Below are 20,341 nucleotides of genomic sequence, written 5' to 3'. Positions count from 1 at the left end.
TATTCTATTCTATTCTATTCTATTCTATTCTATTCCATTCCATTCCATTCCATTCCATTCCATTCTAAATATTTCTCTCTAGGGTCTCCCTTCCCAAATACACAAATAAACACATTCATATAATAAAAGATTAGTGGAAATAAACAGGAGATAGTTTGGGGCACGTTTTGCACCTTACTAGCTTACATCTGCCTAAAATTGACTTATGATAAGATACACCCTTTTAGCCTCACCCTTCTCTCCATTCCATGCTAATTACTGTAAACATCTGTTGGGTTGTTAAAGATTATCATAAAATAGTATGTTTTGAATAGTCAAGAACACTGTGTAAATCCAAAATTCAATTATTTGCCATAGTCATATACTGGCTATGAACGAAGAAATGTTTTAAGGGCTTTAAAATGTCTCCCCCCTTTTACATGGCTAGATGTAAAATGTCATGCTCTGACTTGTCTGCAATGCCTTGTTGCTCCATTGTGAAACCACTATATTTTGAGGTAAAAAACAGATGGCATCAGCCTTTACTAACTTCCCTCCCATTATAAGTTTGACCTCCAGGTGAATTTTCCTTTCTGTGCTTTAAAAGACAGACTTTTCTTCTTATGTCCATTTGAGCTGCATCACTTTAGTGCCTTATTGGCTACACCCTGCTGTTCATTTAGCTGCTTCACAAACAAAGAAACACCTCTTCCCTTGAGACAACAGTTGCCCTCTTCTCTAAGAGTTTCTAAGATTTTTCCTTTCCCCTCACTTTGAAATACCACAAGGGCTAAGAGCTTTGCCGAAGATGTTAAAAAGCACCTGGATCAAAACCGAGCGGAATTTGTTTTTAATTACTATTTTCTTTTCTCCAGTTAGCTTTTTTTCCTATCTACCTGAGAAATGTTTTAAAAAAGATTTTGAGCTTCAGATCCTTTTCATCTCCCTGATAAATGTTATTACATCCTGAATGTAACATACCATGCATACATCTGCTCAGAGTTGCCTCGAATTGCGAGATGGCTGGCATATAAATATAACAAAGAAACAAATAAAATTTGTGGATAAACCATTACTTTTTGTTTTTTTAAAAAAATCTCAGCCTAGATGTAGATAGCATACTATACTGTGGAAAGTGAGTTGAAGGGGCATTCCCTCTGCTGTGCAGTAGCAAAACTACAGGGAATGGCCTAGCAGAGAAATATAGAGCAGAAAGCAAACAGGGAATCAGTGCCTAAGCCACAAATACAAGAAAAGACTTTTGAAAGTAGAAAAAGAAAAAAAAAGTCATCTAGGAGTCAACAGTGACTTGAAGGTGTGTGTGTGTGTGTGTATATATATATATATATATATGTGTGTGTATACACAAAAGCTTCCTTCCTTCCTTCCTTCCTTCCTTCCTTCCTTCCTTCCTTCCTTCCTTCCTTCCTTCCTTCCTTCCTTCCTCCGTCCCCTTTTCCTTTTCCAGCAAATGTCAATGGTTACTCCCTTCAAAAATGGTTGCTTACCTCTAATGGAAATACATACACCTGGCACCTGCAGATAGATTTTAGGAATATAAACTGGAACATGCACAGCTTGAATATTATTCACAGTCCCCATATTTTGTTCTGCTTCTCACCATCTTGTCATCTTCTAAGTAGGTCAAAAGCTGAGGCGATTTTGTAAAACTTTTGATGGCCTAATAAAGGTGCACATTCAGATCACTCTGAATTTCAGATGACTCCATCCCCCTGTGGGGAAGATTAAACATAATAAAATGTTAATATTACTTACCTCCATTATTATGTGACAAGTTTCACTCAACAATCAGGACATGGAACAATCACCAATGAATCGAAAACACCTGATAAATCTTTATTGAGGGAAGCTAAGAAGCCAAAATGAAATAATTCTGGTGACTGCTGTGTTTCAAAGGCAAGTTCTGAATATGGAAACACTATTTGAATTTTTTGCATTTCTTTTCTGCCATATATAATGGCATGTCTGTCTCCCTCTTTTGTTCAGGAGGGCTAGTTTCCATCTGTCCCTCTTTTTCAGTGGTTGATTTGTTTTTCACAGACTCTGGGGAACTAACGCTTGCACTATATTTTCTAAAACAACCATCTCACTTAAATTATTTAGGGAAAAACTATTCTCCCTTACGACTAAGCATTTCTATGGATTTTAGATATCTTTTCATCATAGCCAATATAGCTACAATTGCTTTTGACAAAGCTCACAATTCTAACCATTGTCCTATATGGGCTACTATATAGAATCATATTCAGTCATTCTGAAGAAAAAAAAGTAGATTTCCAAGGCATCAGGGTTATGCCTTATAATGATGATGATGATTGTTCTTTATTTGAGGAAAAATGCATGCTTTTCAGATGAGAGGAAATGTAGGACAGGACGATTTTGTTTAAAATTACAATGCAACTCATTCACAGCATTACACTGAAATTAGTATCTCCCTGTCTACTGGGAGAGAATAACACAAGAAACAAAACAGATACTTGTCACATATTTTTGGTTCTTTTTAACTGAACAGGTTAAATAAAAGGTTTATTAAAAATCTGTTATTGAATATTGAAAAAGAAATCTTCCTCAAGGTCTGCTTTTTGTGATTTCCTCAACACACCTTTCTTCTAAGATTATTTTTTTCAACATCTACTTGACATACTCTACTTGACAGTTCTTGGATTTCTTGTTGCTTCAAATCCAAGTTTCAGCCCGGTGGTGGGTTGCTCCCGGTTTGCACTAGTTCTATAGAACAGGTAGTAAAACCATAGGGAGGCTCCGCCCACCGACCCCAACATCATCAAAACGCTTCTGCACATGCGCAGAAGAGTGTGCAGCCCCATTGCGAACCGATAGTAAAGGTAAGTAGAACCCACCCCTGGTCTAACCTTATTTAACCTTGGTGGCACAGTGATTAGAATGTAGTATTGCAAACTAATTCTGCTGACTGCCGGCTGCCAGCAGTTTGGCAGTTTGATTCCCACCAGCTCAAGGTTGATTCAGCCTTCCATCCTTCTGAGGTTGGTAAAATGAGGATCCAGATTGTTGGGGTCAATATGCTGACTCTGTAAAATGCTTAGAGAGAGAGCTGTAAAGCACTTGAAGTATATGTATGAAGTGCTATTGCTGTTTAGTTTTTTTTTAATTTTTGAGATCAGCCATAGCTATAGTTAATCTTGTCCTGCTTATTACATCTTCCCCAATTTGCATCATTTTAGATGTACTGTGCTAAAACTTTGGAAGGAGAATACTTTTTGCTCAGATGTAGATGATTTCACACCTAAGACAGAATTCTAATGAGCCCACAGGGATGCTTCCCCCAGAAGACCAGCAATCAACTTAGTGATGAATAGAGACTAAGGAAGATTGCCTTGATGGAGATATGCAAGCTCCATTATCAAAGGGGAAATATATCTTAAGTCCACAACCAACAGAAAAATATATGGGTGAGGTTCAGGCAGAGACCTCCTTAATTCACTGACGTATAAGAAGGGGGGTGTAGTTACAACATAACCAGACTTGTAGGATTCTGTTATTATAGCCATTCTCAATAAAATAGTTTTAGCTCCCCTGTGGAACTGATTTCCAGGTCAGCTCTACCTGGTGGGCCTGACATGATGCTACTATATCCAAGTGGAGGATATAGGTCCACTGGAGGATGTTGAATGAGCATTTATCATAGTGACTGGCTCAACATTAAGGCTTTAATGATTGTTATGGTTTATTCAAGGAGCTATTAGTTTCACCTACCAATTGTTTTGGGGCCGCTTATTAAGTAGAGGGATTGCATCAATTTATCCCAGTATCTTAAAAAAAAAAGTGTACAGCATATGAACAAAAAAGTTCTTCCACGAGTTTAATATCAGCATTCCTTTATTTACTTTGGAAATGGGATTGCAGAATGGGGGTGGGGGAAGGCGTCCTACTCTGCATTTTTCTCCTGCTTGGTGCATCAAAGTTAAAAATCAAATCAATACCATCTCAGTATTAGATGGTGGTGACAGCATGTGGACATCAGTGCTGTAATTAAAAAGCCATTCCGCTCAGTTGGTAAAATGTAATTTTAGCTGTAGTCACTAGCTGTTTCCAAGCAATCTATTTACCCCCAAAATATCCTGAGGCTTGGACTGAAGAGTGTGAAATGATTGAATTTTAGTTATGCCCATACATAACAAATTTTAATTATAACTCAAGACTGTAAAAAAAAAAAAGTTCTAATAATATTACGTTGAAGTTCCCCTGCTAACTGGCACCCATGATTGGGAAGGAGGCAGAAAATCTATCCATTATTCTTCTTAGATGTTAGGGGATTTTTTTCAGCAAAAAAAAAAAAAAGCCCTCCGACAAAAATGACTTCTACTAGAATATAAGGTTAAAAATAAACTATATTCTTAGTTTTAGTTACTTAGGATTAGTAACGACGACGTTTGTTAGATGACAAAAACTTTTTACCCACTTTCAAAATATTTATTTTTACTACCAGCATTTGTGCCTTAAAGTTTTCTAGTGTTTCTTTTTGTTCATTTCTGACTACTCTTGTGACCTCCAGCATAAATTATTTCCCATCAATATTTAATTGCCCATTTCATGTTTTTGTTATATTAACCAACATGGCTAATATATTCCTAACAGAGCAATTGTATGTATGTCGTGATACTATTTCTAAAGTTCTTGCCAGGTAAAGAAAATTTGTAATAATGGGGGTCTCTGGGTCAAAGGGTTAAGTATTGATCAGAGCAGTCAGGAGTATAATTGAGAAATATCATCTACAACAAGTATTTTCTTAGTTATAAATAGATGTTTAATGTAAGAATTTGTGGTGAGGACCTGGATTATAAAATTTATGGTGTCTTGGTCAGTTTTCAAGAAAATCTTTTTCTTTCATAGATTGCCTCCAACTCCTTCCACACTGTCTCTTTCATACAAAATGAAGCCCTGTTTGCATGGTATTCTTAACTGAGTCAGGAGCAGGGGTGTTATTCAGCAGGTTCTGACAGGTTCTGGAGAACCAGTAGCGGAAATTTTAAGTAGTTCAGAGAACTGACAAATACCACCTCTGGCTGGCCCAGAGTGGGGTGGAAATGGAGATTTTGCAATATCCTTCCCCCAGGAGTGGGGAGAGAATGGGGATTTTGCAGTATCCTTCCCCGGAGTGGGGTGGGAATGGAGATTTTGTAGTATCCTTCCCCTGCCACACCCACCAAGCCACGCCGACAGAACCAGTAGTAAAAAAATTTGAATTCCACTAATGGTCAGGAGTGTGATCCAAAATTCCAAACTGAGAAAATTGATTGAGTCCAGAGGAAGTTACATTTATTCTGTGTTTGAATTTATATTAACTCCATGTCTCCATGTCAATTTATCCAAAGCGTTCACTGTTCCAATATTCATAACCGAGACCTTGCCATCCATGTTATTTTGCTACTTCTAATTCAAATGTGAACTTAAAATATATTGCTCAGCATCAAAGTGCTTTTCTTGGATTTTCAAGTGTTGATAGCTGAAGCTATTACAAATGATATTTATTTTTTCCTAAAGGGAACCAAGAACATAAAGACAAACCTCCACTTCAGAGGTTTAACTTGTGTTAACTTTGTATTTTGCTAGGCAAAATTTGCAACTCATGGGACTGCAAGGGAGGACTCATGAAAACCTTACTTCTTCAATGACTACTTTAGCTTCAACCACAACAATACACGAGCAAATAATAGATACAAACTCAAGGTAAACCGCTCCAAATACGATTGCAGAAAATATGACTTCAGTTACAGAGTGGTCAATGCCTAGAATGCACTACCTGACTCTGTGGTTTCTTCCCCAAACCCCCAAAACTTTAACCTTAGACTGTCTACTGTTGACCTCATCCCATTCCTAAGAGGTCTGTAAGGGGCGTGCATAAGTGCACCAGCATGCCTACCATCCCTGTCCTAATATTCCTTTTTACTTACTCTTTTCATGTATTCAAATTATGTTTATACTTTTACCTGTTATCTTATATATGCTTGACAAATAAATAAATACTTTCCTAATGTTGAATGTAGGCAAAATGTTGATTATGCATACAACAATACCAAATGCCGATACTACCATGTTTATCTCCACCCAGGTCCGGAGACTTTCTTAACACATGAAGAAGGTAGGTTGCAAATGATGTGAAGGACTAGGCTGTTTGTCATTATCAAGAGGGATTCATGTCTCCAACCCCCCCCCCAAAAAAAACCCACCTAAAGTTGTTTACTACAGAGCGATTCATTCTCTGTATTTCCAGCTTCTCAGCTTATAATGCAGTTGCGCAGATCTGCAATGCATATTAATTTTTTTTCTCGGCACTGAAAAAATAGCTCAGATGCCCATTTGAAGATCAAGATGTGATGCTGTTGATTAAATGACAAATGACACATGACATCAATTCTTATTAGAGATTCTCAAGGCAAGCAGTAGCATAAGGAGATTTGCACGGCCCCTGTGAAATATCCATCCTGCCCATATCTCAAAATGATATAGTAATTGTAAGTCAAGATTTCAGACAAAGCTCAGCTGAGCTGTACATTTAGCTGTCAATCAAGAAGGATTTTTTAAGATAGTGTCTGTGATAGTGATCATGGTTTTTTCACCTTATATCTTACACTAAACATTCATAACCTATCCCATGAGTTTACTGGGTAAACAGCTGAGTTATCAGTTCAGCTGCTTGCACCATCATACCAGAAACAATAGCAAATTTTTACAATGGCATTGATTTCCCAGATCTTCAAAAGGCCTAGTATCTTTGATGCATTGGTTTAAAAAAAAAAAGAATAAAGAAAGCCAAATATCTTAAAGAACTGTACCTTGAAAAAGAACTGGATATAGAAACAAGGGTTGATCTTATTGTATGTACTGAAAAATTGCTTGTGTCTGTCTACCTTACATTGCTATGGAGTATTCTATAGTATTGACATCTTAGGTTAATAAATAAATTTATTTATTTATTTACCTAAACATACTAATCAGAACTCCTCCATGTTTAGTCTAAATAAATGTAAGAAGGACTAAGTTGTACCAAAGGACCTCATCTAGATCACAAGCCTGTAGCGATCATCATGCCCATGCCTGGTTTAGTGAAGGGAGAAAAAGGTCATGATACGTCACGTGACAACGCCGTGACGATGCAAGTTTGACACCCCTGATCTAGACTCTTGATGTTATTTCTATAGGCCATCTTGATTTCTTCAATTTTCAATTGTGTCTTCCATTGTGCCATTGATCTTTGCAGAAATCTTTTAATGTTTCTACTGACTCCTGTTATTTCTAGGCATTTGATTATCCAACCATGTGGCAGGGAGTCAAATGCCTTCTTGTAATCAATCCAAGCTACATTAAGTTGATCTTCCTTCTATTGCAGTTTTCCCAGATCATCTTGTCAATTAGAAGCTGATCTTTAGTTCAGCTGCTGTTTGGGCATTTTCCTTTCTGCTCAGGTGGACAGAGCTTGTTTTCAACCAGATGTTGTTGAATTGCATTAGCTATACCAGTTAGCAATTTGAAAGTTGTTGGGAAGAAGTAATTGGACTGTAACTGCCTGGTGCTGCCCCTTTTTCTGGCTCTTTCATTATCAGATAGATTGTACTGGATGTCAACTAATCTTCAATTTCACCTCCTTGCAGTATGTTGTTAAACTGCTTGGCAATGAGTGGGTGTAGACCAGTCATGTATTTAAACCAAAAATCATGAACTTAAGTTTTAGTGGGACTGATCAGTCCTTGCCCTTTTCTCCACATTTCTGCTATTATTGCAATTTATTTCATTTCAGCTTCTTTTATATTCTTATCCACCTCCTTTATCTAAGCTGCATTCTTATATTTCTTTGGGTTGTCTCATAGCTGTGTCCAGAACTGCACGGTTCCTTCTTTGTTATTTCTGATTCTGTTTGTTTTTGTTTTTCCAGAACTGGTGTATTTTTTCAGCTATGCTCTTCTTGTTGGACTTGATTCGTAAAAACAGATCATTATTTCTTTGTTTTTAATCTTTGTGATGGGTAAACACCTTTTCTTCCAGTAGTTCTGCCACTGCTGGTTCTGCTTGCTCAGTCAAAGTCCTAAATTGTATAGCCAGAAAATTTGTCACCAGATGTCCAGGTACTCCAGTACCTAACATTGGGGAATGATTGATCCAGTATGGGTTTGTGTAAATTACATCTTGCCACATTGTTTATGGGAGGGACACTCTTTGTCTGATTCCCATGATGAGACCTGTCCAGAATGTTTGAACTTCTGGTATAACTCTCATCTTCGTCAGAGCCCCACAACCATACCAAGGTAGTGCTCACTGGGATATTATTATTACTAATTCGAAGTGTGGTCTGAGGGGGTTTTTAATTAGGGTTTTTAATCAAATTTTAATGGGACCCGGGAGGAGGGTGGTGAGAGATGAGCCAGGGGCGGCTCCTGCGGTTCAGCAACTTGGCCTGTCGGACGTTGTGGGGGGAGGGGGAGGGGGGAAACGAAGAAGTTCGGTGGAGAGAGGGTTTTTCAATCCCAGTGATGTTGGGGAAGGGCAGGGCTGGTGGGAGGAGGGGGTTTGGAGAGCCCTGCCGCTGTGTTTGAGTGGTGGGGCTCTCCTGTCCCCTCGGCCCACCCTGTCCCTCTCGGCCCATCCTGTCCCCTCGGCCCATCCTGCCCCCTTGGTGGTGACGGAGTGTGGACCCCTGGACTCCGGCTGGTATACCTGAATGTCAGGTCCGTGGTGAATAAGGCCCTCCTCGTCCAAGATCTTATCGACGAGGAGGAAGCGGACCTGGCTTGTATCACTGAGACCTGGTTAGGGACGGAGGGAGGTGTCCCTCTCTCTGACTTGTGTCCACCAGGCTTCCAGGTATTACACCAGCCATGACTCCAGGGAGGGGCGGGGGAGTGGCGGTCATTATTAGGGAAGGTCTTAGTCCTAGGGAGGTCACTGTCCCTCAGATTGGCGGGTGTGAATCACTCCTTTTGAAGTGGGATCCTGGAGTTCAGTTGGGTTTGCTGGTTACGACCTATCACCCAGCTGCGTAGCCTCAGCCCTGCCTGCACTACTAGATGTCTTGGCTGAGTTGGCGGTTGAACTCCCCAACCTTTTGGTTGTTGGAGAATTCAACCTGCCTTCAGTCGGGGAGACATCTGAATTAGTGCGGGAGTTCATGACCTCCATGATGGCTATGGACCTGACTCAGATTGTACAGGCCCCAACTCATATAGGAGGACACACACTCGACCTGATTTTTCTCTCTGGACGGTGGATAAATGATCAGGGGGAGGGGACCTTATCCATTGATCCCCTGTCATGGACCGATCATTCCCTCCTTAGGCTGGACTTTCCTACCACTAGACCCCGCCACTGGGTTGCGGAACCTATGAGATGGTTCCGCCCCAGGCGCCTGATGGATCACGAAAGGTTCCTGATGGAGCTTGGGCCATTTCCTGCCTCCTTAACCCACGATTCCTCCGAGGCCCTAGTTGTGGCCTGGGAACAGGCTGTGATAGGGGCCCTGGATCGAATCGCGCCTATGCGGCCTCTGATCTGACACAGATCCCGGGCGGCTCCATGGTTTACTGCGGAGCTCAGGGAAATGAAGCATCGGAAAAGACGCCTGGAGGGTGGTTGGAGGTCCTCCCAATCGGAATCTGACCGGACACAGCTAAGAACCCATATTAGGTCTTATCTTGTGGCAATGGAAGCAGTGAAATGGCAGTACTTCGCGACTCTCATTGCATCTGCAGAAAACTGCCCAGCTGCCCTATTTAGGGTGGCCCACTCCCTCCTTAATCTGGGAGCAAGGGAGGACCCCTTGCAGGGCCGAGCTGAGGATTTTGCACAGTTTATGCAAGATAAAATCGCTCAGATCCAGACCGGGCTGGACTTGGACTGGGCAGAATCCACTGAGGAGACTGGGGCTTGTCTTGACAGGGACATCTGGGTTGAGTTTGAGCCTGTTTCGTTGGATGAAGTGGACAGGATTATGGGTCGGCTGGGGACCTCCAGGTGTTTATTGGACCTGTGTCCCTCCTGGCTTGTTTCAGCAGCCAGGGAAGTGACTGGAGACTGGATCCAGACTGTTGTCAATGCTTCGCTGAGGGAGGGGGGTCTTCCCCGCTGCACTTAAAGAGGCAGTGGTTCACCCTCTCCTCAAGAAGCCCAACCTGGACCCTGACTCCCTTAATAACTATCGTCCAGTCTCCAACCTCCACTTTTTAGCAAAGGTTATCGAGTCCGTAGTGGCACAGCAATTCCCTCAATTCCTGGAGGAAACTGACTACCTGGATCCTTACCAATCTGGTTTCAGGCACGGTCACAGCACGGAAATGGCATTAGTCGCCCTAGTGAATGATCTCTGGCAGGCCCGTGATGGGGGTTGTTCCTCCATCCTGGTCCTTCTTGACCTCTCAGCGGCTTTCGATACCATCGACCATGGTACCCTACTGCAGCGACTTGGGAGGTTGCTGATAGGAGGCACTGTTCTACAGTGGTTCTCCTCCTATCTCTCGGGCCACTTGCAGTTTGTATCGGCGGAGGCTCAGAGATCCTCCCAGAGGCCCCTCACTTGTGGGGTGTCTCAGGGATCGGTTCTCCCCCCCTGCTCTTTAATATCTATATGAAGCTGCTGGGTGAGATCATTTGTGGTTTTGGGATGAGGTATCACCAATATGCGGATGATACCCAGCTTTATATCTCCACCCCGGATCACCCTAGGGATGCCCTTTCTGTGATGTACCGTTGCCTGGAGGTGGTGAGGGCTTGGATGGGTAGGAACAGACTCAGACTCAACCCATCCAAGACTGAGTGGCTGTGGATGCCGGCATTTTGGGATCTAGAGGTACCAACTTTAGTGATAGGAGGGGAGACTCTTACCCCCTCTGCTAGGGTTCGCAATCTGGGTGTCATCCTGGATTCTCGGTATCCATGGATGACCATCTGATGGCTGTAACAAGGGGGGCCTTCGCACAAGTATGTCTTGTGCACCAGTTGTGCCCTTTCCTAGACCGAGATGCCCTCGCCACGGTCACCCACGCCCTTGTTACTTCTCGGTTGGATTACTGCAACGCCCTCTACATGGGGCTGCTCTTGGGATGCATCCGGAGGCTCCAGCTGGTCCAGAATGTGGCCGTGCGGGTAGTTACGGGAGTTCGTCGTTACTCGCATGCAACACCTCTCCTGCATGAGCTGCACTGGCTGCCAGTTGCTCTCTGGGTCCGTTTCAAGGTGCTGGTGCTAACCTATAAAGCCCTTCATGGCTTAGGCCCGGGGTACTTGCAGGACCATCTTCTGCCTTCCTCCCACCGTCCCATGCGCTCCCACAGAGCTGGACTCTTCAGGGTGCCGTCGGCCAAACAATGTCGACTGGCGGCCCCCAGGGGGAGAGCATTCTCTGTCGGAGCGCCGACCCTCTGGAATGATTTGCCCACCGAGCTCAGGATAGCCCCAGACCTCCTCTCCTTTCACTGTGAACTGAAGACGTGGCTCTTCCGTCAAATAACTTGATCTGCTAGGGGTTGCACAAACTGTAATAATTTAAAATATGGTTTTTAAGGGGTTTTTAACTTATTTTGTTATTTTGTGATTTGTATTATTGATTGTTATTGTAAGCTGCCCTGAGTCCTTCGGGAGAATGGTGGCATATAAATCGCAAAGATAAATAAATAAATAAATAAATAAATAAATAAATAAATAAATAAATAAATAAATAAATAAATAAATGAATAAATAAATCAGATTGGCAGATCGAATCTCACGAGGTTCAAGGTTGACTCAGCCTTCCATCCTTCTGAGGTGGGAAAAATGAGGGCCCAGATTGTGGAGGGCAATATGTTGACTGTGTAAACCACTTAGAGTGGGCTGTAAAAAGTACTGTGAAGAATATATACTGTAAGTCTAAGTGCTATTGCTATCAATAATCAAGGTTATTTTATTTTCAGTAAGAGGCCCCTCATCAGCAAAGAGAAGAATTTTATCTGAATGGAAAGATACTTTCTCCAAAAAACTGTAAAGGAATGGATTCAAGTTATGTTTGTTATCTATAGGGTGAAAATGAGAAGTTGGAGCAATTTTTTTCTAGATTTAATTATAAATTTACGGATTAAATTAATCTTATTTTATATGGATCTTAATTTTTTTGTTTATCCTAGTTTCCATCCTTTCAGTTTTTAGCACTAGAATATATGTAGATGTTGGCTGTACAGTCATTTCCTGTAATTCTTGTGATGAAGTTAAACTTCATTAATAAAAATAATAAAAGGGTTGCCTTGTGAAGATGGGCGGCAAATAAATTTAATTAATAAATCCCTCATCTGTAGCTTTTTTTCTTTCATTACTTTATTTCTTTGTAAATTCTGCCCTGATGATATTTCCTTCTTTGTGCCTTGTATGTCTTTGTAGCTCAATAAATATTCAGAGTGGCCTCTTAAGACAGAGCTAACAGAAAATCTCCAGGCACATTGAAGATGCTTCCTCAATGAAAAAGGATAGAGTTGAATTTGCTAGGCCAGGGCAGGGACATAGTACCTTCTGGATCAGAGGTGGTATTCAGTAGGTTCTGACCAGTTCTGGAGAACCAGTAGTGGAAATTTTGAGTAGTTCGGAGAACTGGTAAATACCACCTCTGACTGGCCCCACCCCCATCTAATCTTTGCCTCCCAAGTCCCAGCTGATTGGGAGGAAATGGGGATTTTGTAGTAACCTTTCCCTGAAGTGGGGAGGGAATGGAGATTTTACAGTATCCTTCCCCTGCCACGCCCACCAAGCCACACTCATGAAGCCATGCTACGCCCACCAAACCACGCCCACAGAACTGGTAGTAAAAATTTTTTAATCCCACCACTGTTCCGGATGCTTTGAACTTCAATTCCCAGTGGTACCATCTAGCATAGCCAATTGCAATGATTTGTTAAATGGGTATTATAAAACATTTGGAAGGCACTAGATTGCCTTCTTCTGATTGAGTCAGCTAAGAATAGTAGGTTCTGATAAGCTTCCATTTTGCAACATTTCAGTTCCAGATTTCTAGAATGTTTCAAACATGGACTAAAGAATTGGAATCTCCAATAATTCCCTATCAATGGATTCATGCTCTTAAAAATGTAAAAATAGTAACAACAGATACTATTAAGGTTGAAACTGATTCATAAAAATTGTATTTAGGGTGTACTGGACTCTCCAAAGAATGCGTTTGAAAGGATGGACATCAGATTTTTTATATTTTGCCCTGATTATATTATAGTAGTGTATTTAGTAGTAAATCAATGATTGTAACTAATTATGAAATTTATTGTAAGGTAGATTTTTTTTCTTCTTTTTCTTTTCTTTCTTAGTTTACTGTGTGGTCTCTTTTCCAGTTTAATTTCTTTAATGTTATTTTGATGATTATTAAGAATGTTAAGAATTAGCATTCTTAACATTTGTATATTAAGAATGTTAAATTAAAAAAAATGGTGACCTATATATGAGGGAAGATATATGTTTTGAGAACACTATAACCAATCTTTGAAGCACTTGTGTCTTTCAAGCATTCTTCATATCAATACATTTTTATTTCACCACTGTGATGTGAATGATTTTATTTGTTTTCAGAAAGAAGCACTCAAATATCCACTAGGTGGAATGTTTGCTTCTCCAGGGCAAACCAACAGACGATAGTTTGTTGATAGAAATTTAGAAAATTACTATCTGGATTCTTCCAATGTTATGCAGCATTTATATTCTAATTTCTTGCTTGTCAAAAATAATATGCAGAGTTAGTTGTTCCATCAGCATCATATTTGAAGAAACTAATTTTTAACTGGAAGGATGACAGTCATAACTAGGCCAAAAGCAGACCTCTCCTTCCCTCCTTCCTCCCTTTGCTTAAAATAAGCCACAAATCAGAGTTGAAACAATGTTATACCTTAGATAAGTTAGGCAGTTCAGTAAATAACAGATGCTTCCGAAGAATGGAATGGTTGTATGTTAAGAGTATGGAAGCCGCTATCTCTCAAAGCTTTATTAAACTGTAATTTCAAAAGCTCAAGGACAGCATTGACTCAGAATAGGTTTCATATAAAGGAAATGGGACTAAATTGGCAGGCTCATGGGACTGAGGCAGAACATTTTCCTTCCAGATCACTGGGCTGAATCTGACTAACTACACATTGAAACTATTTAACTCCTGCTCAGTGGCCGTAGTAGTTTGTCTGTTACACTTCATTTAAGAGTGATCCGTGTTTATTTCACATATAAGCCTAAGTACACTTAAATCCATTGCAACTGCATGGGCATGTTTACTCTGGAAGGTAAATTAGGCTTTTCCAAATTACTGAAGTCCCACAAAACCCATGGTCAGGCAATTCAGCCACAGAAAGACATAGAAAAATCAGACTGTACAACAATGTGGTGCTATTACTTCTGCAGTACCACGGCCAAAGTATAGCTAAAAGCTATGCTCTGTATGTTGCAGAATCAATGTATAGCTTACTTGAAATTATGATGCACTATTTTAGTTCTCTGCAAAACATCCTATCTATCTATCTATCTATCTATCTATCTATCTATCTATCTATCTATCTATCTATCTATCATCTATCTATCATCTATCATCTGTCTGTCTATCTATCTATATCTATTTATCTATCTATCATCTATCATCTATCTATTATCTAGCTATCTAGCTATTTATCTAGCTATTTATCTATCTATTTATCTATCTATCATCTATTTATCTATTTATCTATCTCTTATCTATCTATCTATCTATCTATCTATCTATCTATCTATCTATCCATCATCTATCACATTTTTGAACCAGCCATCTCCTTGAGGGATTCTGTGTGGTGTAGAATAAAATGTTAAAATATAAAAACAGCATGTAAAAATTTAAAATTAGGAAATTTAGATTTTAAAAGGAGGCAAGGATGACTTAGATCTGTTAAAAAGATTGTTTAAAAGGCAAAGGGAGGGCATCAACCAGCCCAAAGCTGTGTGCTCTTCTGGACTCCCTACATGAGATCACAGAGCCACATTTAACTTCTTTGTGGAAGGCCAGGAAAGAGGAGGCCTGTCTCACCTCTGGGAAGGGGAGGATACTTTTATCAGGCTTTGGCTCTTGTTTGTGATTTGCTGATTTGAGGAACCATCATACGAGAGATCCAGAGATGTGGAACAATGAGAAAACTGAAGGAAAGTTGAGTAAGTGTTTCAAATGGGATAGTCTAACTCTAAAGTGGAAAAACCAACCCCAAAAAGCAGACCCCACCTCAGAGGTGGTATTTAGCAGGTTCTGACCAGTTCTGGAGAACCGGTAGCAGAAATTTTGAGTAGTTTGGAGAACTGGTAAATACCACCTCTGACTGGCCCCGCCCCCAATGGGGATTTTACAGTAACCTTCCCCTGGAGTGAGGTGGGAATGGAGATTTTATAGTATCCTTCCCCTGTCACACCCACTAAGCCACACCATGCCCACCAAGCCACGCCCACAGAACCGGTAGTAAAAAAATTTGAATCCCACCACTGCCCCACCTCCATAGTTAATAAAACTGTATTGAAATAGATTCCTTTACTGTTTTTACAAGAAAGACAAAGTAAAAATATAATTAATGCAGTTAATTAGTACCCAATAAACAGAAGATTGTGACAGAGATCTTTCCTTATATTATTAGAACTGAAACATGATTTTATGATGCTCTCTCTCTTTAATAGTGAACTTGCTTTGACATTTTGTATTTGCTTTACATTTATTTAACTGGTGTAAAATCAGTGATGCGCTAAATAGTGGGCTATAGTTTATTTCTGATTGATGAATATGTTAAGTCACAAATTCTCCATCCCAATTTTTGGAATATTTGAATTTGTCCCAAGTCCTAAAGAAATATATTTTACTTTTATTAATGGACTCAATTTTACTGTAATAGAAAAATATAATTATTAATTTATTATGTTTGGTCCAATTTGGTCCAATTTGGTCTAGTGGTTAAGGCACTAGGCTAGAAACCTTTGCGTTCTAGTCCTGCTTTAAGCCTGAAAGCTGGGTGATTTTGGGCCAGTCACTTTCTCTCAGCCCATTCATCTCACAGGGTTGTTCTTGTGGGGAAAATAGGGAGAGGAAGATGTGCTGGTTATGTTCACCATCTTGAGTTATTTATAAAAATAAATAGGTGGAATATCAATCAATAAATAAATCATTCTCATTCCCAGTAAGCTTTTTTTTTTTTTCAGAATGAAAAACCTGTTTGGCATAGGACTTATACAGGGCGAATCAATTCCCTATTGTTTCCTCAAGTCACATGGTTTTGGTGGAACTAAAATGCTGCAATTTTCCCTTTCTCTCCCAATTGGTGGAACTCTTGCTTAGCTGAGATGGGACTTCTCAATCCATTATCTTTAGGGCTATCCCATTGTGCTAGGAGTCAGTTATTTAATCCCTAGTCTGAAACATTGACAGATCAGTTTAGCTGTTCTGTTTAGCTTCCAGGAAGTCTATTATTTCACAAAGTAGATTGTTCTCATTGGTAAGTTTTGACATGTATGCATGCATACATACAAAGTTTAATCATGTGAATCCAGGTATACATTACTTGGAATGCTGACAATAAGATTCCTGATTTGGTGATAATAATCAGCACACACAAAAAAGCATGTGACACATTAAAGAACAATAACAGGACCAGAATAGGTTATGGCACTCCCCATGAAATAAATTGTATACATTGCATTTTTTAGATTTCTGTGTTTCATTCACTTCAGAAACACTGCACGGTGCCTATCAGGTTCTCAACAGTTTCCGGATGCTGATTTCTGAATATTAGTTTCAGCCTCTTATATGACGCTCATCTCCTACTTAATATATTTACAATATTCATATCATACATATAATCTATCATGGATAAAACGTTTTAGTGATGTAAGTTATAAAACGATGCACTCAAAATATCATTTTGGCTTTAGAATAAATGTTTTATTTTGCATCCTTGTAAAAGCTTAGAAGCCTTCCACTAAAAGCCTCAATTTATTTTTTTTTAAAGACAAAACAAAAACGATCAGCCTTAAAGAGCCTCATATGTTCCTCCAAATCTGTTGGTGGAAATGTTCACAATATGATCCAAACTATTCAAACTGATTTCAAGGAGAGATTAAACCCACCTGTTCAACACTTTCCTACTGAAATTAATGGATAGAAAAGCACTGATCTATGTCCAAATCACATCCCTACCCTTTCGAGATAATTGGACAAAACAGATATGGCATTGCATTGGGAAACCTGCTGGCCAAAACGTGAAACTTCCTTTACTTGCTGCAAGAAAATATATAGCTGTGGGAGAGGAGGAGGTATTCTGTAAGCTACATGTCAGCTTTTGATGGCCAGTGATTTGTTCTGAATCCAAAGGCTAAACCAAACCTCATGCTGCTCTATGTCAGATGCAATTGGTCCAAAGTCAAAGTTTTACAGCTCAGACAGGGCTCACTTTATCCTTCAGGTCGCTACTTAAGATAGCCATGACCCTGAGGAAAACCAGTCAACAAAACAGACAGACAAGAGGATGTGATTTGTATGCATCCCAGAGCCTGCCCAAATCACCTCTGACCCATGGGTCAGGCTGCAAATGACAGTGGAGTGCATGCACCTGATCATCCAGCGCATTCTCATTAAAAGCCTGGGAAGAAAGTGGCAGTTACACAGTGTTTACACACAGACCAAACATAATCTGGCCAGGAAATGAGAAAGAAACAAAGCAGGGGAGGAAGCAGAGGTGGAGGAGAGACCTTGTTTTGATCCAAGGGAAAGATGGGGTTGCCGAGTTATGAAATTTCAAGCCAAAACTGCTCTCCCCTTTATACAAATAGGTCATTTGGCCCTTTTGGATGGAGGAGTAATGTATGCAAAGCCAAAGTAGACAATCAGCAGATTGAAGAGGCAAAGCTTTCGCTGGATGTCATACTTAAAGCTATAGAGAAAGGTTGGTTATATATATCAATCACCTTGTATTGCCATATGTCAAATAAATAAATAAAATAAATATCCTTGTATGAAAAGAAACCTCTCTGCACAAACAGTCATAATAAGGCATAGTTTATCTTCCTGAGGAGTTCATTTTTGTATGCGCAGGGAATAGTCTAGAGATAAAGCATCTTTAAACATTTGACTTGTCTGCTGCACCATGATGTGGCATAATCCAAGACAGGTTTTACTACTTTATTCTACTGAATTTAAAAATTTGCACCAGATTTGCCAATGGATATATTTCAAAGCTATTAAAAATGCCCCTTCAAGCTGCTGCTGCATCCTTGCATTAGTTGTGGGAGTAATGCAAGAAGGAGCAAACCCATTAATATTTACAGTATATTCATTTACTGTAGTAAGACTACAGTAGTAAGACGAAGAAACATATTTGCTGATTTCTTGAATCCTTTTGCAAGCATCTACTTCTGCAGGCATGTAGTTTCATGTTACCTAGATAGCAAGAAGAATGACCTGTGGAGGAGGGACAGGAAATCCATGGCCTGGTCAGTTTGTGACCAATCACAAAACCCATGTGCTTGGCCAACTGGTCATCACAAAACATAGACGTCTCAACAATCATGAGAGACTGATAATCCCTAAAGCACTGTTATGCAAAGTTGGGTAGTGCTTGGGATAGATGGAACAATATATTTGAGTTTCTGAATATTTAGGCAGCATTGTATTTTGAGACCAATCAACCTGAAACATCCCGATGACTGTAATATGTTTTTTCAATGTGAGTGTCTTTGAGTTATTGTTGATTCCTGGCAACTGCCTGGATAGATCCTTACAGTTTTCTTGGTAAGATTTCAGAAGCATTTTCTTATCTCTGTCCAATGGATTTACAATGGGAGGAGCTTTGGACTTGGGAGAAAATTCTCCCCAATAACAAGTTAAGGTAAGAGATTAATTCCCTCATAATTATCTTTTAAGAATATTCTCAGTCTTCACAATTCAGAAAGTCCCTTTCTGAATTCATTGCATACCGGCTATAATGCAACTCTGACAATGTATTTTACATACGTTGGTTTAGGACATGTGTTACATTGGTGTCCCACAGGGAAAATAAAAGTTGAGAAAAGAGCAAAGGTTGAAAGGGAGGTGCTAGGGCTGAGGGTCTGTCCTGTTGAAGGAAAGGAATAGTTTCTTTGTGTCCATACAAAATGTTACTCTGGCCATGAAAGGAAGGAGACAGAAGGTTAGTTCTATGGAAAAGTCTGACAGCATCTGACCAGCTCAGCAGGAGAAACACCGGTTATCACAAATAAGCACCTTCTGTTACAAGAGACAGCTCTTAAACATATGCAAAGCCTTGGAGCCTAGTCTCCCGGGAAATATCTTAGTGATCAAAGTACTTTAATGAGGCAAAAAAGCATATCTAAACTTTTAAGGAACGGCATACAGTTTGTATTGTAGAGCTTTTAAAAAAAAATAACAAGAAAGCATACAGAAGCAAGTGACTTAATCTAACATTAAATTTTGGCAATAATTCTTATCGACATCCCTCCATAAGAACTATAGCTAGTCAACTGATGATGATCTGTTTGACAGTCAATTGTCCCATTTTCCTTAATATACCACAATATGAACATAGTGTATAGAATCTCCAAGAGGACTTATGAGGGATTGCTAAAGATGTTTCTTAGGTTTGCATTTTAATACAACTGACTTAATTTATACTTTTTGCCACATGAGAAATGGAAAAACTCTTCAGTTTTTGTCATTTGCTAAATTTTGTTTCATATATTCTCCAATGAGAACAGCAGTGTCTGTGATGTTTTCCACGTGCAAAAAAATCAAGAGGCTGAGTGTCACTCTGCAATCAGAGTCTAACCCTTTCATACATATGTACACATGTACAAGGGACAGATGTGCTCATTATTCAAATATGCTCACTATTCAAATGTGCTCACTATTGTGGCATTCCCCTCCCCCCTCAGATGAGAAATAAATGAATACAATTTCATTCATTCATTCATTCATTCATTCATTCATTCATTCATTCATTCTTTCTATTTATTTCAATTTCTATAGCCACCCATATCAATCAATGACTCTGGGCGGCTTACCATTCCAAAACTATAAAAACAATAGAACATTTTAAAAAAAGTTTTACACAGCAACTAAGGTAATTCACAGTTAAACCAAGACATGGAATCCTTAACACATTCAGTGATCCAGGCTCAGGAACACAGCCTTAGGAAAGGCTATCAGGCTTAGGACTATTCTATTCTCCAAGGGGAAGATGTTCCACAGAGCAGGGGCTACTGCCGAAAAGGCCCATCTTCTAGTCTCCAGCAGGTGACACTCTTTGGCTGATGGGATCTGCAGCATGCCCTGTCTGCTAGATTGAGTGGAGTGGAGACTTTTGGAAAAAGG

Source organism: Pantherophis guttatus, chromosome 1, assembly GCF_059756535.1.
Source record: "Pantherophis guttatus breed Tessera chromosome 1, ASM5975653v1, whole genome shotgun sequence".
NCBI lineage: Eukaryota > Metazoa > Chordata > Lepidosauria > Squamata > Colubridae > Pantherophis > Pantherophis guttatus.
The sequence above is the reverse complement of the archived record's forward strand: the minus strand, read 5'-3'. Positions refer to the sequence as shown.